This window comes from Rhinopithecus roxellana, chromosome 4 (genome assembly GCF_007565055.1).
Source record: "Rhinopithecus roxellana isolate Shanxi Qingling chromosome 4, ASM756505v1, whole genome shotgun sequence".
Classification (NCBI taxonomy): Eukaryota; Metazoa; Chordata; class Mammalia; order Primates; family Cercopithecidae; genus Rhinopithecus; species Rhinopithecus roxellana.
This window is the reverse complement of record NC_044552.1, coordinates 19,111,982-19,127,123: the sequence shown is the minus strand read 5'-3', so window position 1 is coordinate 19,127,123 and position 15,142 is coordinate 19,111,982. Positions and strand designations below refer to the sequence as shown.

The following is a 15,142-nucleotide window of genomic DNA, read 5'->3' as shown; positions in this document are numbered from 1 at the left end:
AGGGGTCCGAGGTCGGAGATTCTGGTGCGTGAGGTCACGGTGGCACAGGGATCAGAGGTCGGAGATTCTGGTGCGTGAGGTCACGGTGGCACAGGGATCAGAGGTCGGAGATTCTGGTGCGTGAGGTCACGGTGGCACAGGGATCAGAGGTCGGAGATTCTGGTGCGTGAGGTCACGGTGGCACAGGGATCAGAGGTCGGAGATTCTGGTGCGTGAGGTCACGGTGGCACAGAGGTCAGAGGTCGGAGATTCTGGTGCGTGAGGTCACGGTGGCACAGGGGTCCGAGGTCGGAGACTCTGGTGCGTGAGGTCACGGTGGCACAGAGGTCAGAGGTCGGTGATTCTGGTGCGTGAGGTCACGGTGGCACAGGGATCAGAGGTCGGAGATTCTGGTGCGTGAGGTCACGGTGGCACAGGGATCAGAGGTCGGAGACTCTGGTGCGTGAGGTCACGGTGGCACAGGGATCAGAGGTCGGAGACTCTGGTGCGTGAGGTCACGGTGGCACAGAGGTCCGAGGTCGGAGATTCTGGTGCGTGAGGTCACGGTGGCACAGGGATCAGAGGTCGGAGATTCTGGTGCGTGAGGTCACGGTGGCACAGGGGTCCGAGGTCGGAGACTCTGGTGCGTGAGGTCACGGTGGCACAGGGATCAGAGGTCGGAGACTCTGGTGCGTGAGGTCACGGTGGCACAGAGGTCAGAGGTCGGAGACTCTGGTGCGTGAGGTCACGGTGGCACAGGGATCAGAGGTCGGAGACTCTGGTGCGTGAGGTCACGGTGGCACAGGGGTCCGAGGTCGGAGACTCTGGTGCGTGAGGTCACGGTGGCACAGGGGTCCGAGGTCGGAGATTCTGGTGCGTGAGGTCACGGTGGCACAGGGATCAGAGGTCGGAGATTCTGGTGCGTGAGGTCACGGTGGCACAGGGATCAGAGGTCGGAGATTCTGGTGCGTGAGGTCACGGTGGCACAGGGATCAGAGGTCGGAGATTCTGGTGCGTGAGGTCACGGTGGCACAGGGATCAGAGGTCGGAGATTCTGGTGCGTGAGGTCACGGTGGCACAGGGATCAGAGGTCGGAGATTCTGGTGCGTGAGGTCACGGTGGCACAGAGGATCAGAGGTCGGAGATTCTGGTGCGTGAGGTCACGGTGGCACAGGGGTCCGAGGTCGGAGACTCTGGTGCGTGAGGTCACGGTGGCACAGAGGTCAGAGGTCGGTGATTCTGGTGCGTGAGGTCACGGTGGCACAGGGATCAGAGGTCGGAGATTCTGGTGCGTGAGGTCACGGTGGCACAGGGATCAGAGGTCGGAGACTCTGGTGAGGTCACGGTGGCACAGGGATCAGAGGTCGGAGACTCTGGTGCGTGAGGTCACGGTGGCACAGAGGTCCGAGGTCGGAGATTCTGGTGCGTGAGGTCACGGTGGCACAGGGATCAGAGGTCGGAGATTCTGGTGCGTGAGGTCACGGTGGCACAGGGGTCCGAGGTCGGAGACTCTGGTGCGTGAGGTCACGGTGGCACAGGGATCAGAGGTCGGAGACTCTGGTGCGTGAGGTCACGGTGGCACAGAGGTCCGAGGTCGGAGATTCTGGTGCGTGAGGTCACGGTGGCACAGGGATCAGAGGTCGGAGATTCTGGTGCGTGAGGTCACGGTGGCACAGGGGTCCGAGGTCGGAGACTCTGGTGCGTGAGGTCACGGTGGCACAGAGGTCAGAGGTCGGAGACTCTGGTGCGTGAGGTCACGGTGGCACAGAGGTCAGAGGTCGGAGACTCTGGTGCGTGAGGTCACGGTGGCACAGGGATCAGAGGTCGGAGATTCTGGTGCGTGAGGTCACGGTGGCACAGGGGTCCGAGGTCGGAGATTCTGGTGCGTGAGGTCACGGTGGCACAGAGGTCAGAGGTCGGAGACTCTGGTGCGTGAGGTCACGGTGGCACAGAGGTCAGAGGTCGGAGACTCTGGTGCGTGAGGTCACGGTGGCACAGAGGTCAGAGGTCGGAGACTCTGGTGCGTGAGGTCACGGTGGCACAGGGATCAGAGGTCGGAGATTCTGGTGCGTGAGGTCACGGTGGCACAGGGGTCCGAGGTCGGAGACTCTGGTGCGTGAGGTCACGGTGGCACAGAGGTCAGAGGTCGGAGACCCTGGTGCGTGAGGTCACGGTGGCACAGAGGTCAGAGGTCGGAGACTCTGGTGCGTGAGGTCACGGTGGCACAGGGATCAGAGGTCGGAGATTCTGGTGCGTGAGGTCACGGTGGCACAGAGGTCAGAGGTCGGAGACTCTGGTGCGTGAGGTCACGGTGGCACAGGGATCAGAGGTCGGAGATTCTGGTGCGTGAGGTCACGGTGGCACAGGGGTCCGAGGTCGGAGATTCTGGTGCGTGAGGTCACGGTGGCACAGGGATCAGAGGTCGGAGACTCTGGTGCGTGAGGTCACGGTGGCACAGGGATCAGAGGTCGGAGACTCTGGTGCGTGAGGTCACGGTGGCACAGGGGTCCGAGGTCGGAGATTCTGGTGCGTGAGGTCACGGTGGCACAGGGATCAGAGGTCGGAGACTCTGGTGCGTGAGGTCACGGTGGCACAGAGGTCAGAGGTCGGTGATGGTGGTAGTTAGGCTTTGTTTTAGCCGGACCCTTCCCCAGGTCTCCAGGAGAAGGTTTCCAGTTGTTGCTATGGCCTGGCTTGTGCGGCACAGTTGGGAATGCTGCTCATGGAATAGGATGGCCTTTCCTCCCTTCCCATCTCCAGGCCATCCTGCAATTGGCTGGTGTGAGGTCCTGCTGTAGGCACCCTGGCAGATAAGAGAAACTCACAGGCAGAATGCATGACAGACATAAAATTTGCAGCGCAGAGCAAAGTGGAAAGATTTCCACAGCTTCCATGGTTGTGTGTCTGTGCATGCATCTCCACAGGTGCTCTATTCTCCTGGCAGTCAGGTGCTCCGGGCTGCCTGGAAATAGGCCATTGGCAAGTGTTCATTAGCCCTAAAACCTGGGACACCCTTTTCTCTCTGGTTATAAGCAGCTCACATTCCCCATTTTGTGGACACTGCTGCCTCAGGGTTTATGAGCTAGTTAGTTCATTGTATGAAGACCGTGGCCAACGATAGTAGAAGCTGTCCTCTAAGCGTTCCCCACTAGTTATCTTCCCTCCTAAGTTATGACAAGAGCTACGCATATCAGAGAAGGGTCAAGAACATCTTTTCTCCTAACTCACATTCTCGCTCCATCCCAAGGTTCATTACATACATCTGGGTTCCCTTTACAACAGCAAAAATTATGTTCCTGGACATCTATGTGGGAGGAGAATTTATCCTTCATCTTAAGATCATGGAGAAAAATCATGCAGGGGTTATAAACGGTTGAAAAGTGATACCTCTCCTCACTGCCCCACCCCTGCTGTCCAACCTCAAATTTATGTCTACTTGGAAACTGTGAATGTGGCGTTATTTGGAAACAGGATCTTTGTAGACTTAATCAAGTTAAGATGAGGCCACACTGTAGTAGGGCGGCCTGTAAATCCAACATGACTAGTGTCCTTACAAGAGAAGAAAGCTTGGACACACACACACACACGGAGAACACCATGGAACACAGGCAGCCATGGGGGATGCTCTGCAAGCCAAGGAATGCCAAGCATTGCTGCAGCACCAGGAGCCGAGAGAGAGGCCCAGTACAGAGGCTCCCTCAGTGCCTCTGGAAGAAACAGACCTGCCAACACCTGGATACCTGGATTAAGACTTCTGGCCTCTAGAACAGTGAGAGGATACATTACCATTATTTTAAGCCACACAGTTTCAGGTGATTTGTTACGGCAGCCTTAGGGGTTATAATTGTGAATAAATGTTAGTAGCTTTTATTAAATTATCTATACTATAAAATGAAACAACAGAGGCTAGACACGAGTTAGGGAATTCATCGGTGGTATTTAATGCATCTTACATTGGTAGTAGTGGGGACTCCACAATTATTTCCCGCTTCTCATTCCTTATTTGGAGACATTTCAGGATTTCCCTCTCCATCCATTCCAATGAGATGCCTGTGTCATTATTTTCCTTTGTGGCAGATAATGCAAAGTAAGAGGCATTTTTTTCCTGAGTCTGCTTGATGTGGAGAAACTCCTCCTGGGTCCCCCACTCCCCACACACAAGGCCGCACACCCGAAGAGCAGGACAGTTTTCAGGACTGGGTTAACCCTGCCCCTTGGATTGCTCTCAAATTCGCACTGAAAATGGACACCACAGCTTTTTTGTGTACTTTGTCTCCTTTTCTCTTCCCAAACCCCAGTCTCCTCTTTTCTGTCTGTCCTGAACAGTGCTGGCCAGGAGGGAACACGGGTCAGAAGGGCAGGCAGGGAGGAGCTGGTACAAATCACGGCACCAAGAACCTGGTTATTGGTGTACTGATGCAAATTCTGCCAAAGAATTTTCACCAGGCTGCCTGGGGTCCTGAAAACATCTTCATCAGGGCCTTAAACCAGAGCAAAAGAGTCAGAATCCCAATAGGAGAGGTGCAATATGCATACACTTAGGAAATGATCAAAAAGATAAGTCTACCCAGAATGAAAATTAATACAATCACTCCAGAAAACTGTTTAGCAATGATCTCCTAAAGCTAAACATACACATTACCTAAGATTCAGTGATCCAACATACATGCACACAGAAACGCATACACTACGTTCAGCAAAAGACATGTGTATGTTCATGGAGGCACCATTTTCATAGCCCCTGATGTGGACACAACCTAAGCATTCTTCTAGAGTAGAATGAGTAAATCCTGTGATGTGTTCGAACAGTGGAAAACTGTGCAGCAATGAGAATGAACACAGGCAACAGCCTAGATAAACGCCCAAACATAATCTAAAGCAAAAGGACTAACGCGGCTCCATTTACATAACATTCAAAACCAGCACAAATGGGACTATGGCATTAAAAGTTTGGGTGAAAGCTACCACTGGAGGTGGAGTGGCTGGGGCCAGGAGGGAGCCTGGAGGACGCTGGTCATGCCTGTTTCTTGATCCCAGTGCTACTGGCATAAGTGTGCTTCCTTTTGGAAGATCCATCCAGGTGTTCAACTGTGGGTTGTGCGTGTCTAGCAGTATTCACATAGGCCAGCGTTGTTCAGCGTAGAGTGCAGACCACCAAAGAACTGAGATAGACTACCAAAGACTTTGATAAGAACTTTCCGGAAAAGCCCCTCAGATATGTAGAATCCTAACGGTCCGCATTGGAGCATGCATTACAGCCCAGATCCTTTCCTTTCTGCAGCTACAAACATCCCTGAACCTTGGAACATTCTAATACATGGTGTGTGGCTCCAGCCTGTGCTTGGTCGGACCTCCCTATTAAACCCCATATTGAGTCAGAGTCTCCACAAGAAATAAATGGTGAAACAAGTTGCAATAATTTGAGGGGATGGACAAAGTTGACAACAGGGTTTAGGGACATGACAGGGGATGGTAACGCTGGATGAGGGTAGCCAGTGGTTACAGGAAGCTGAAAGGTGAGAGTGCTGTGGCAAAGGCCGGCTGGAGAAGAACTGTCACCTTAACTCAGGGGACTAAAGCCCGTCAGAAGCAACTCCTCAGGAGGGAAGCTGGGGAACAAATACCCTGACCTCGCTCTCTATCACCAAGGCCAACTGGAAGTTAGAGGATGGAAGCCCACTGGGGAGGCCCATGCCAGGATGGAGGACATGCAGCATGAACCTCAGGAACCAGAACAGAAGAACTCCTGGCGCAGACACTGAGAGTGCTGCACGTGAGGCCACGGAGAGCTGCAGCCCTTGGCCAGGACCTCTGTGTCCCAGCTTTTAAAGCCTTTCAAAGCCTTTGAAAAATAGGTTTGTGTTTGCCTAATTTATTAGCTTTCAATGCTGTCTTAGAAATGTCTTGATTTCTGACATGTTTGAAAAAGGGTGCTTAGATAAGAAACTGAATGAATTCCTTGCACAGGGCTACCCTGGAAGAAAAATGCAGCAAGATTTGCTTTTCTTTTTCCTGATACCTTTTTTATTTAAGTTTACTAAACACAAATGTGACAAAATCTAAAACATGCAAAGTAGGATCAGGAGCAGTGGCTCATGCCTGTAATCACAGCACTCTGGGAGGCAGAGGCAGGAGGATCACTTGAACCCAGCAGTTCAAGACAAGCCTGGGCAACATAGGGAGACCCTCATGTTTACAAAAAATAAAAAAATTAGCCAAGCATGGTGGCATACGCCTATAGTCCCAGCTATTCAGGAGGGTGAGGTGGGATGATTGCTTGAGCCCAGGAGTTTGAGGCTGCAGTGAGCCATAATCGCACCACTGCACTCCAACCTGGGTGGTAGAGTGAGACGCTGTCTCTAAAACAGCAAAAACACCCTAAAAAGTAGAAGTTGTTGAACAGAAGCCAGGGGATGGGTGAAGAGATGACACCTGAAGTCAAGACAGGAACTGGCAACAATAAGTTAAAGGGCAGAAGATGGATTCTGGTATCTGCCTTCTCCCTAAACCTGTGTGCCGCCGTCTCTCCAGTAGTAACACACCCAGTCCAAAGCTCCAGAATCTCAGTGCACATTAGAGGGCTTTTCCTTTATTTGCTTTGTGCTTACCTGAGACTTGATGGAGAAGAGACAGGGAGAGCACGTCTATGATCATAGTTCATGTACATTTAAAACATGAATTATTTTGGTGACATAGACTCAGAAATGTGCCCACAGGAGCAAACAGCTCAATGCATTTCACACTGTGGACACACCCAGCAGCCATTAGGCTGTGACGTTGTCTGGAGCCTGGGGTACGCTTGACTGACCAGTTAGGCAGAGTGCCATGGGAGGGGCTGCCTGAGCCACCCTCTGTGAATCAGCCCAGGCTTCTTGTTCCTGGTGCACTTGGAAAATGATGGATCTTCCTAGTGAGAAAAATTATCCCAAAAAAATGCTTGCGTAGAGTTCTGGAAAGGAAAGAAAAACAAGATAGTTAAGTGGGATGGGATGAATTGAAGATGACACAGGAAGCGTTAGGCCATATCTTATAGAAACAGTGGCTTATGGCTGGGCGCGGTGCCTCATACCTGTAATCCCAGCACTTTGGGAGGCTGAGGCGGGCGGATCACAAGGTCAGGAGATCAAGACCCTCCTGGCTAACATGGTGAAACCCCGTCTGTTCTAAAAATACAAAAACTTAGCTAGGCATGGTGGCACACACCTGTAGTCCCAGCTACTTGGGAGGCTGAGGCAGGAGAATTGCTTGAACCCAGGAGGCAGAGGTTGCAGTAAGCTAAGATCATACCACTGCACTTGAGCCTGGGGCAACAGAGCAAGACTCCGTCTTAAAACAAAAAAAGAAAAGAAAAGAAAATTAATAGTAGCATATCCAACATTTCTGCCCAACCTCCTTTGCTCATCTGGAAGAAGCAAGAACCATTAACAATTCACAAGTAAATGTAGTTAATTCTAAGGCATGACTTGCTTGAGAGCAGGAATGCTAACATCAGGGATGTCAAAAGAAGATGTGTTTATAGAAACTTAATTGAACCTTTAGGCTGACAATGGGCTTAACAAAAATGGCCTCTTTTTGCTACTTTATCGCATGAAATCCAGTGAAATGAGTCAGAAGAAAAGTGACCTAATACATATTGCCACTCCATCAAATTCACTGTCACAGGGAGCTGTGGATTTAATGATACTGACCAGACTTTACAAGTATTGGGTTCTTTTGGTCCATTAATAATATTTAGGGTGTGTAGTAACCACAAACGATGGTGAGCCTGGAATAATGAGCCTTCAGGTCTTGGGGCTTATCCTACTTTCTGGTTATATTTTCCATATAGGATTACATAATTGGCTAGCAAATGTATAATGGTTTGGATGTAATAATGGCATAGTCTGACTTCCTAGCGGTCCCTGACTTTCCGAACACCAGATTCATCCAAAAACTTAAAAACCAAATAAATATTCCTTCAAGTGATTACTGCATTCCAGTTGTCATCTGGCTTGTAATGACTGGTTTTCAGTGTTCAGTGATGGCCCGGGCATAAAATAAATCTCGCTCCGATCCTCCATGTCAGCACAGGCATTAGAGCCCATAAACCATCCTCTGCCTCGTCTGTCATTGCCACCACGTTCTGAGTACTAGCTAATATAAACCTGCCCCGCCGGCCCAGCAGCCACCAGACAGACATTTTATGGTTGCTGTTCCCTAAGCCAGATGAAAATGATTATAAACTACAAGGGCTCTTTTGATATGACCTATTAATAGCCACGTTATTTTGTGATGAGCGTAGCACGGAGACTTGGCATGGAATGGGCGAAGAGTGGGCACTGTCTCCCATCTCCCAGGGTTGCCTGGGGTTGCCCCGTGCCTCGGCCCCTGGGACAACACTGTGCCTCCATCTCCCACACTGCTGCTGCCGGCCTCCTTCTGTCCCTCCACTGGGAAAGAATGTTCGACATTCAAGCTATTCCAAGCAGCATCCTTTATGTCTCGTTTCACGGGTCCATTTCACACCGTGGTGAGCGCTAGCTGTAACTCTCATACCTCAGCTATTTGTCTTGGCAGCTCCTCCTGTTTTGTTAACTGGACAGAATCAGGCAGAGGCGGCCTCCCCTGCACACAAGGGAAGGGGTGACATCTGTCATCCTCTTCTGCCTGCGGGACGCCCACAGAGGCCTCTGGGCAGGGCCAGAGGGTGAACATCCTTCATCTTTCTCTTTCTCCCTCTCTGAGCTGTGAGGAAAATGCTGAGGGAATGATTTTGCTCACAGCATTTTGGGCAGACATTGAAGCAAAACAGATGACGAGGATTGGCAGGGTTGACTCAGCAGTGGATATCTGGGGAGGAGACCCAGGGCTCCCGCCCACCACGCTGGCCACCTGTGGCAAGAGTATGCACTTTGCACACTCTCCAAGCCCCGAAAGCACCCGCATGGGGGGTGGTGTGTTTTCTATGTGCCCAAGTGGCATGGCATCCCACGCACTACCCAACAGGGCAGAGGCATTAGCCCAGGCAAACCTTTCTCATAAGTTTAGATCTCCAGGCTCATCAAAATGGTTGAATACCTCCTGATGCCAAGGGAAGGAGAATGCGCCAGGGGAGGCACAGCTTTAAGGTAGAATTTCTCCTGAATTAGGGATAATACTATCAGGTTGCAGAGTTTAAGAAAGAACATGGAGCAATGAAAGAAGATTCAGAATTCAGAGAATGAGTTCTAGTCACGTGTCAGACGGGGTTATCTCACTATTGGCTTCTGCTGAGGGAAGTAGGGATGAGAAATTGGCTTCATCCAAGGTTGGCTACCATATTTCTGTGACTCATGGCCTGTGTCTGGCACTGGCCTTCAAGAAATGTTAGCTCCAGGCTGGGTGCAGTGGCTCACACCTGTAATGCCAGCACTTTGGGAGGCTGAGGCAGGTGGATCACAAGGTCAGGAGATTGAGACTCTTCTGGCTAACACGATGAAACCCCGTCTCTATTAAAAAATACAAAAAATTAGCTGGGGGTGGTGGCGGCACCTGTAGTCCCAGCTACTCAGGAGGCCGAGGCAGGAGAATGGCGTGAACCCGGGAGGTGGAGCTTGCAGTGAGCCAAGATCACGCCACTGCACTCCTGCCTGGGTGACACAGCAGGACTCCATCTCAAAAAAAAAAAAAAAAAAAAAAAAAAAAAAAAAAAAAAAAAAATTAATTTCCCTATAGTAAGACAACCTTTCCAGAACAAATTGATTACCCCATAGTAAGACAAGCTTTCCTTGGCTTTCAGTTACCACTTGTTAAGATCCTTGGTGACATTGTCCTCCATAGAGATAACTATTTGGGTTGAAATCTCTAACCATGTCATGTGAATGCCAAGGAGGGACTGTTCTGGCCCCGTCTTCAGAGACAAATGCTCTACACTCTGACACATTATTTTTTGTCTTCTCTTCCTCTTCGGCTCCAGCCCTGTCCTTGTTGTCACTGACTCCTTCCTGCTTGGGCCAAGGACAGGCTGAGCTCTCCCCAGTATCATCTGGACACAAGAGTCATGAGAGGGCCACAGCAATGGGTGTTCATGGAATACCATCTTGCTTAGAATGTTTCAAACTCATCCAAAGGACAACTGGAGGATTTTACCCTGGAGGATTTTTAGATGAACATGTGTTCCAATATGCAAATCTCTAGTAAAGGCCAATGAAGAAACCAAACTGGGAACAATGGAGCTAACACTTTTTTTTTTTTTTTTTTTTGAGACGGAGTCTTGCTGTGTCACCCAGGCTGGAGTGCAGTGGTGTGATCTCGGCTCACTGCAAGCTCCGCCTCCCGGGTTCCCGCCATTCTCCTGCCTCAGCCTCCCGAGTAGCTGGGACTACAGGTGCCGCCACCACGCCTGGCTAATTTTTTGTATTTTTAGTAGAGATGGGGTTTCACCATGTTAGCCAGGATGGTCTCGATCTCTTGACCTTGTGATCCGCCCACCTTGGCCTCCCAAAGTGCTGGGATTACAGGCGTGAGCCACCGCACCTGGCCAAAATTATTTTTTAAGGAAGCCACAGAGAAGTGACAATTAAAATAAACCATATGTGGGCACTTTTTGGCCGTGTTTTGCGGCTTTCCTTCCCTCTATAGTGACCTTTTCTCATCTGCTCCCTCGTGGGAAGGTTTTGGAGCTGTTTCTCATTGGCTCATATTCATTTGCCAAACGGACTCTTAGCTTCACTCCTCCACTCCTGCCCACAGGGTCTTGAGAAATTTGTTTCACCTTATTGAGCCTCAGTTGAGTCGTCTGTGAATAGGAAGAGTCTTGATTACCTCTTGGAGTTCCTGTTATACATAAATGACAGAATATCTAGATAAACTGTGTGCAATTGAATTTTCTAGTTTGCATCAGACTCTTTTTGTTTAGGAAAATAGGAAAGTGTTGAACAAGAAAAACCTCTTTAATCCCCTCTGCCTCTTACATCGAAAACTCTTAATTTCTAGAGACAAATACTTCAGTTTCCGTTGTAGCATATTTCCGTGTCTTTCATCATGGACAGCCAAAAAGTGTTATCTAGTTCATAAACCATGCACTTCCCTATTTGTCAGGAGTGAGCAAAGGACTACTTGCACCAAATAGGGATTTTATTGTCACCTGGAGAGCGTGGCTTACATTTCGATGGGAGAAGACAAGGAACATTTTGGAGCACAGAGCGTGCTTCCCAGTCTCTGGAAGGATGGCACAGCAGAAAAGGTGCATCCCCAGCCCCGAACACATCACAAGTGAGTATCACAGATGTCCAGGGCCTTGGCCTGGTTCCATATAGGCACTGTCCAGGCAGCCAGCCGAGGCTCCCTGCAGGGTCTCCACTTCCTCCTCCAGGCATGCTGCCTCCTCAGACCTTTCAGCGGGGTCATTTAGGGCTAGTATGCTGGCTCCCCAGTACGGGAATCGCCAATTTGCCGCTCTTGTCACTTTTCCCTTGTCATGTTCTGTCTCTCTCTCACACACAGACACCTACTATTATTTAAAACATTGCTTTTGGCACTTCCCAGGCCAAGCTATAAATAAAGGATGGACTGACCTCATCCACTGTTAAATTGGAGCCATGGTGCATTGCCTAGAACATCGCGGATGACTCCGAGCAGCACAGCAGACCAACGGCTGAGAAAGAGCTCATTTGGTTCCTCTAACTAGGATGCTGTCCTGCCAGAGCCCTGGGGGTTCTCATCTCCTGGGGCAAGAACAGCATGCAATCCTTATGAACCCATCTTGGAGGGCAGTCAGGGAGCCCAAGATAAGACCACTGGGAGCCTCAGGTTCGCTCTAGGTGGTCTCTGTGCTGGAGAGCTGTATCTCTCATGAAAAGGACAGCTGACCATAAGAAGGAGGTAAGTTACTCACAGACAGGAAAATAAGAAGCTCCTACTTACAGTTGTGATATGTGCTGTAGCCATTTAATGTTAACGGCATCCATGTGAGACAGGTGCTAGTACTACCCCATTTCATATTGGAGGACATTTAGGTACACAGATTGTGTGACTTGCCCAAGGTTGCCCACCTGGTTAGGGGAGCTCCAGGATTCCAATCCAGTCTGAACTCAATACCCGGGGTGGCACCTACAGGCTGGGGTCAACCTGGATGACTGCCTGTTGTATGGCCTGGCAACTAAAAGTTGTTTTTTACATTTTGAAATGGTTGAAAAAATTAAAATAAGACGATATTTCATGATATCATGAAATTACACGAAATGCAAGTTTCAGCATCTACAAATACAGTTTGATTGGGACATAGTCACTCTCATCTGTTTGTAGGCTATCCATGGCTGCTTACAGGGTCCACATAGTCCACCAAGCCTGAGATACTTACTCTCTGACCTTTTACAGAACAAGTCACCAAACACTATTTTAAAATGTTAGCATGCATCAGAACCCCTTGTGGGGCTTGTTAGCATGCAGCTTCCTGGCCCCACACCCGGTCTCTGATTCAGTAAGTCTGCAGCAGGGCCTGGGAATTTCATTTCTAAAAAATTTCCCAGGTGATGCTCATGCTGGTCCACAGACCACTTTGAGAGCCACTACCCTGAACTCCAGTGCTCTACTGCTTGTCATCAGGGTGGCCAGGTCCGGTGCTCTACTGCTTGTCATCAGGGTGGCCAGGTCTTTCTCACCATGGCACCATGGTGAGAAAGAAGCCTAGACATCCCTAGTGCCACCTGCTGTGCAGCCACCTTTTGAGAAAATGTCCCCAGTGATCTTTTCCCAGGTTAGCCTTTGTGGCTTGGGCAGCTGGCTTTTCAGAGATGTGAAACCACACATCTTCAGAGTGAACAGCTGCTTGCCCCAATGTGCTCAAGCGGTGCAACATGTGGACACATCCTAGTGAATGAGTCACACAATGTAACCAGATCTGTCCACAACAACCCGATGGGTGACATTGCCATCTGCAGCAGTGCTGTACTTCCTCCCACCGATTTGTAAAGTGCAGACAGGACGCTAGATCAACTCGCTGCTGCTGAGGCCAGTGACCTCTAGGGCGTATTCCCATGTTCCTTCGCAGTAGCTGCTGGCCTTTGTAAGCATGTGAGTTATTCATGCTGTCTGTTGTGATCCTAAGGAATCCAATAGTCAGAACCAGAACTTCTGAATTACAGCCCAGCATTGCTGTTTGGCGTCCCCAGAAAGCAGATTTTGAGATTAGCATGTGGGCAGTTAAGCGGGGCATTCTCTCTGGAGCAATGTCTAGCTGGAGTGGGACTGGGGAGAGGGAGAAGTGGGCTGCTGAGGATATCACAGAGAGATGGCAGCCTTTCTGCAGCAAAGGCCTGAGTGCACACTCACCTAGCTATCACTGAGAGGACTCTCTGTTCAACAGGGCCACTCAGGGGTTCCCCTGCATGGAGATCTGAGTATCCAGGGAGGGGACGTGGTGAGCATTTCTCTGTTCAAAGGGTGCAAAGGAAAATCTGCCCCATTCCTGCCAAAGTGGTTGATGTGGAGGAAAGGGGAGTGCCAGTTCTATAGACTGAGGTGGTGGCTGTTAGAACTGCTCCTGGGCTAGTTGGTGTTCTGGAATTTTCCCCTCTATGTGAGATGAAAGAGCATATCTTTAAGAGCTGCAACTTTGAAGCTCTAATATAGAATGCTTTTAGTGGCAAGCAATACTTTGGAAGTGGCTTGAAGACCCCTGAAGATCCTTGGTGACCTAGGCAGTTAGTTCCTTTATTGCCAGGGCTGTGCAGGACTAAGCTTCAACAGCGCCACCATGGGGCAGCAGAAGTAATTGCAGTGGTGCATTGAGGGGTTTTCTTTTGCACTGAGGACTCAAGCCCCACCTTCACCTTCGCACCTGGTAAATCTTTGGGGTTCATGGACAATTCTGAGAATACTTAAGAGAGTGATGTTGGAATTTGATGTTTTGGTTTATTGTATCAGAAAATAAAAGAGGTTGCATTTATAGCTCAGTTTGTGGTTCATATCAATTTAAATAGCTTTGAAATGCTGATAGGACCGTCATGGTTTTTTGGTTGCTGAAATCCCATAACCGAAGCAATGCCTCAATAAGCTTTTAATCCACAGCTCCCACACCCAGGTCTATAACAAAGTTTTTACATGCCTATGGGGAAAAAGAATTATGAGGCAAACATTTATAAAGTTAACTTTATTACATTTCTAATCCTATTTTTTTATTCTGCTAGTGTATTGTTATATATTTTCCTACATATTTAGTGCAAACATTTTCTCCCTCTTATAAAATGTTAGTGATTTTAAATGATGGGATTTTAAAAAATGTTTTTACTTGGCAAATAAAGACAGCAACCTAATACCTACCTCTCAAAATATTTGTAAATTGTACTGATCTATAAAATCTATTAAGTATGAGATTTGTTGATATGATGACTCATAAAAGCAATGTAATCCAAATTAAAATTTGAAAAATGCTGCATAATTTACATAGTATTTCTGTCTCGAGTATCTTTATTTTTTTTTATTTTTTATTTTTATTTTTATTTATTTATTTATTTATTTATTTATTTATTTATTTTTTATTATACTTTAAGTTCTAGGGTACATGTGCATAACGTGCAGGTTTGTTACATATGTATATTTGTGCCATGTTGGTGTGCTGCACCCATCAACTCGTCAGCACCCATCAATTCATCATTTATATCATGTATAACTCCCCAATGCAATCCCTCCCCCCTCCCCCCTCCCCATGATAGGCCCCAGTGTATGATGTTCCCCTTCCCGAGTCCAAGTGATCTCATTGTTCAGTTCGCACCTATGAGTGAGAACATGCGGTGTTTGGTTTTCTCTTCTTGTGAGTTTGCTAAGAATGATGGTTTCCAGCTGCATCCATGTCCCTACAAAGGACGCAAACTCATCCTTTTTTATGGCTGCATAGTATTCCATGGTGTATATGTGCCACATTTTCTTAATCCAGTCTGTCACAGATGGACATTTGGGTTGATTCCAAGTCTTTGCTATTGTGAATAGTGCCGCAATAAACATATGTGTGCATGTGTCTTTGTAGTAGAATAATTTATAATCCTTTGGGTATATACCCAGTAGTGGGATGGCTGGGTCATATGGTACATCTAGTTCTAGATCCTTGAGGAATTGCCATACTGTTTTCCATAATGGTTGAACTAGTTTACAATCCCACCAACAGTGTAAAAGTGTTCCTATTTCTCCACATTCTCTCCAACAACTG

The 15,142-nt window shown here is 48.8% G+C and overlaps 1 long non-coding RNA gene across 1 annotated transcript in view; it reads left to right on the top strand.

The window, feature by feature from the left end:
• LOC104661239 overlaps window positions 1-14,200 on the top strand; it is a 35,280-nt gene extending 21,080 nt beyond the window's left edge. The window contains exons 3-4 of the long non-coding RNA XR_747819.2: window positions 11,485-11,820; window positions 12,695-14,200. This is a non-coding gene — a long non-coding RNA (uncharacterized LOC104661239). The remainder of the gene's footprint in view (window positions 1-11,484; window positions 11,821-12,694) is intronic.
• Window positions 14,201-15,142: the final 942 nt, after the last annotated feature.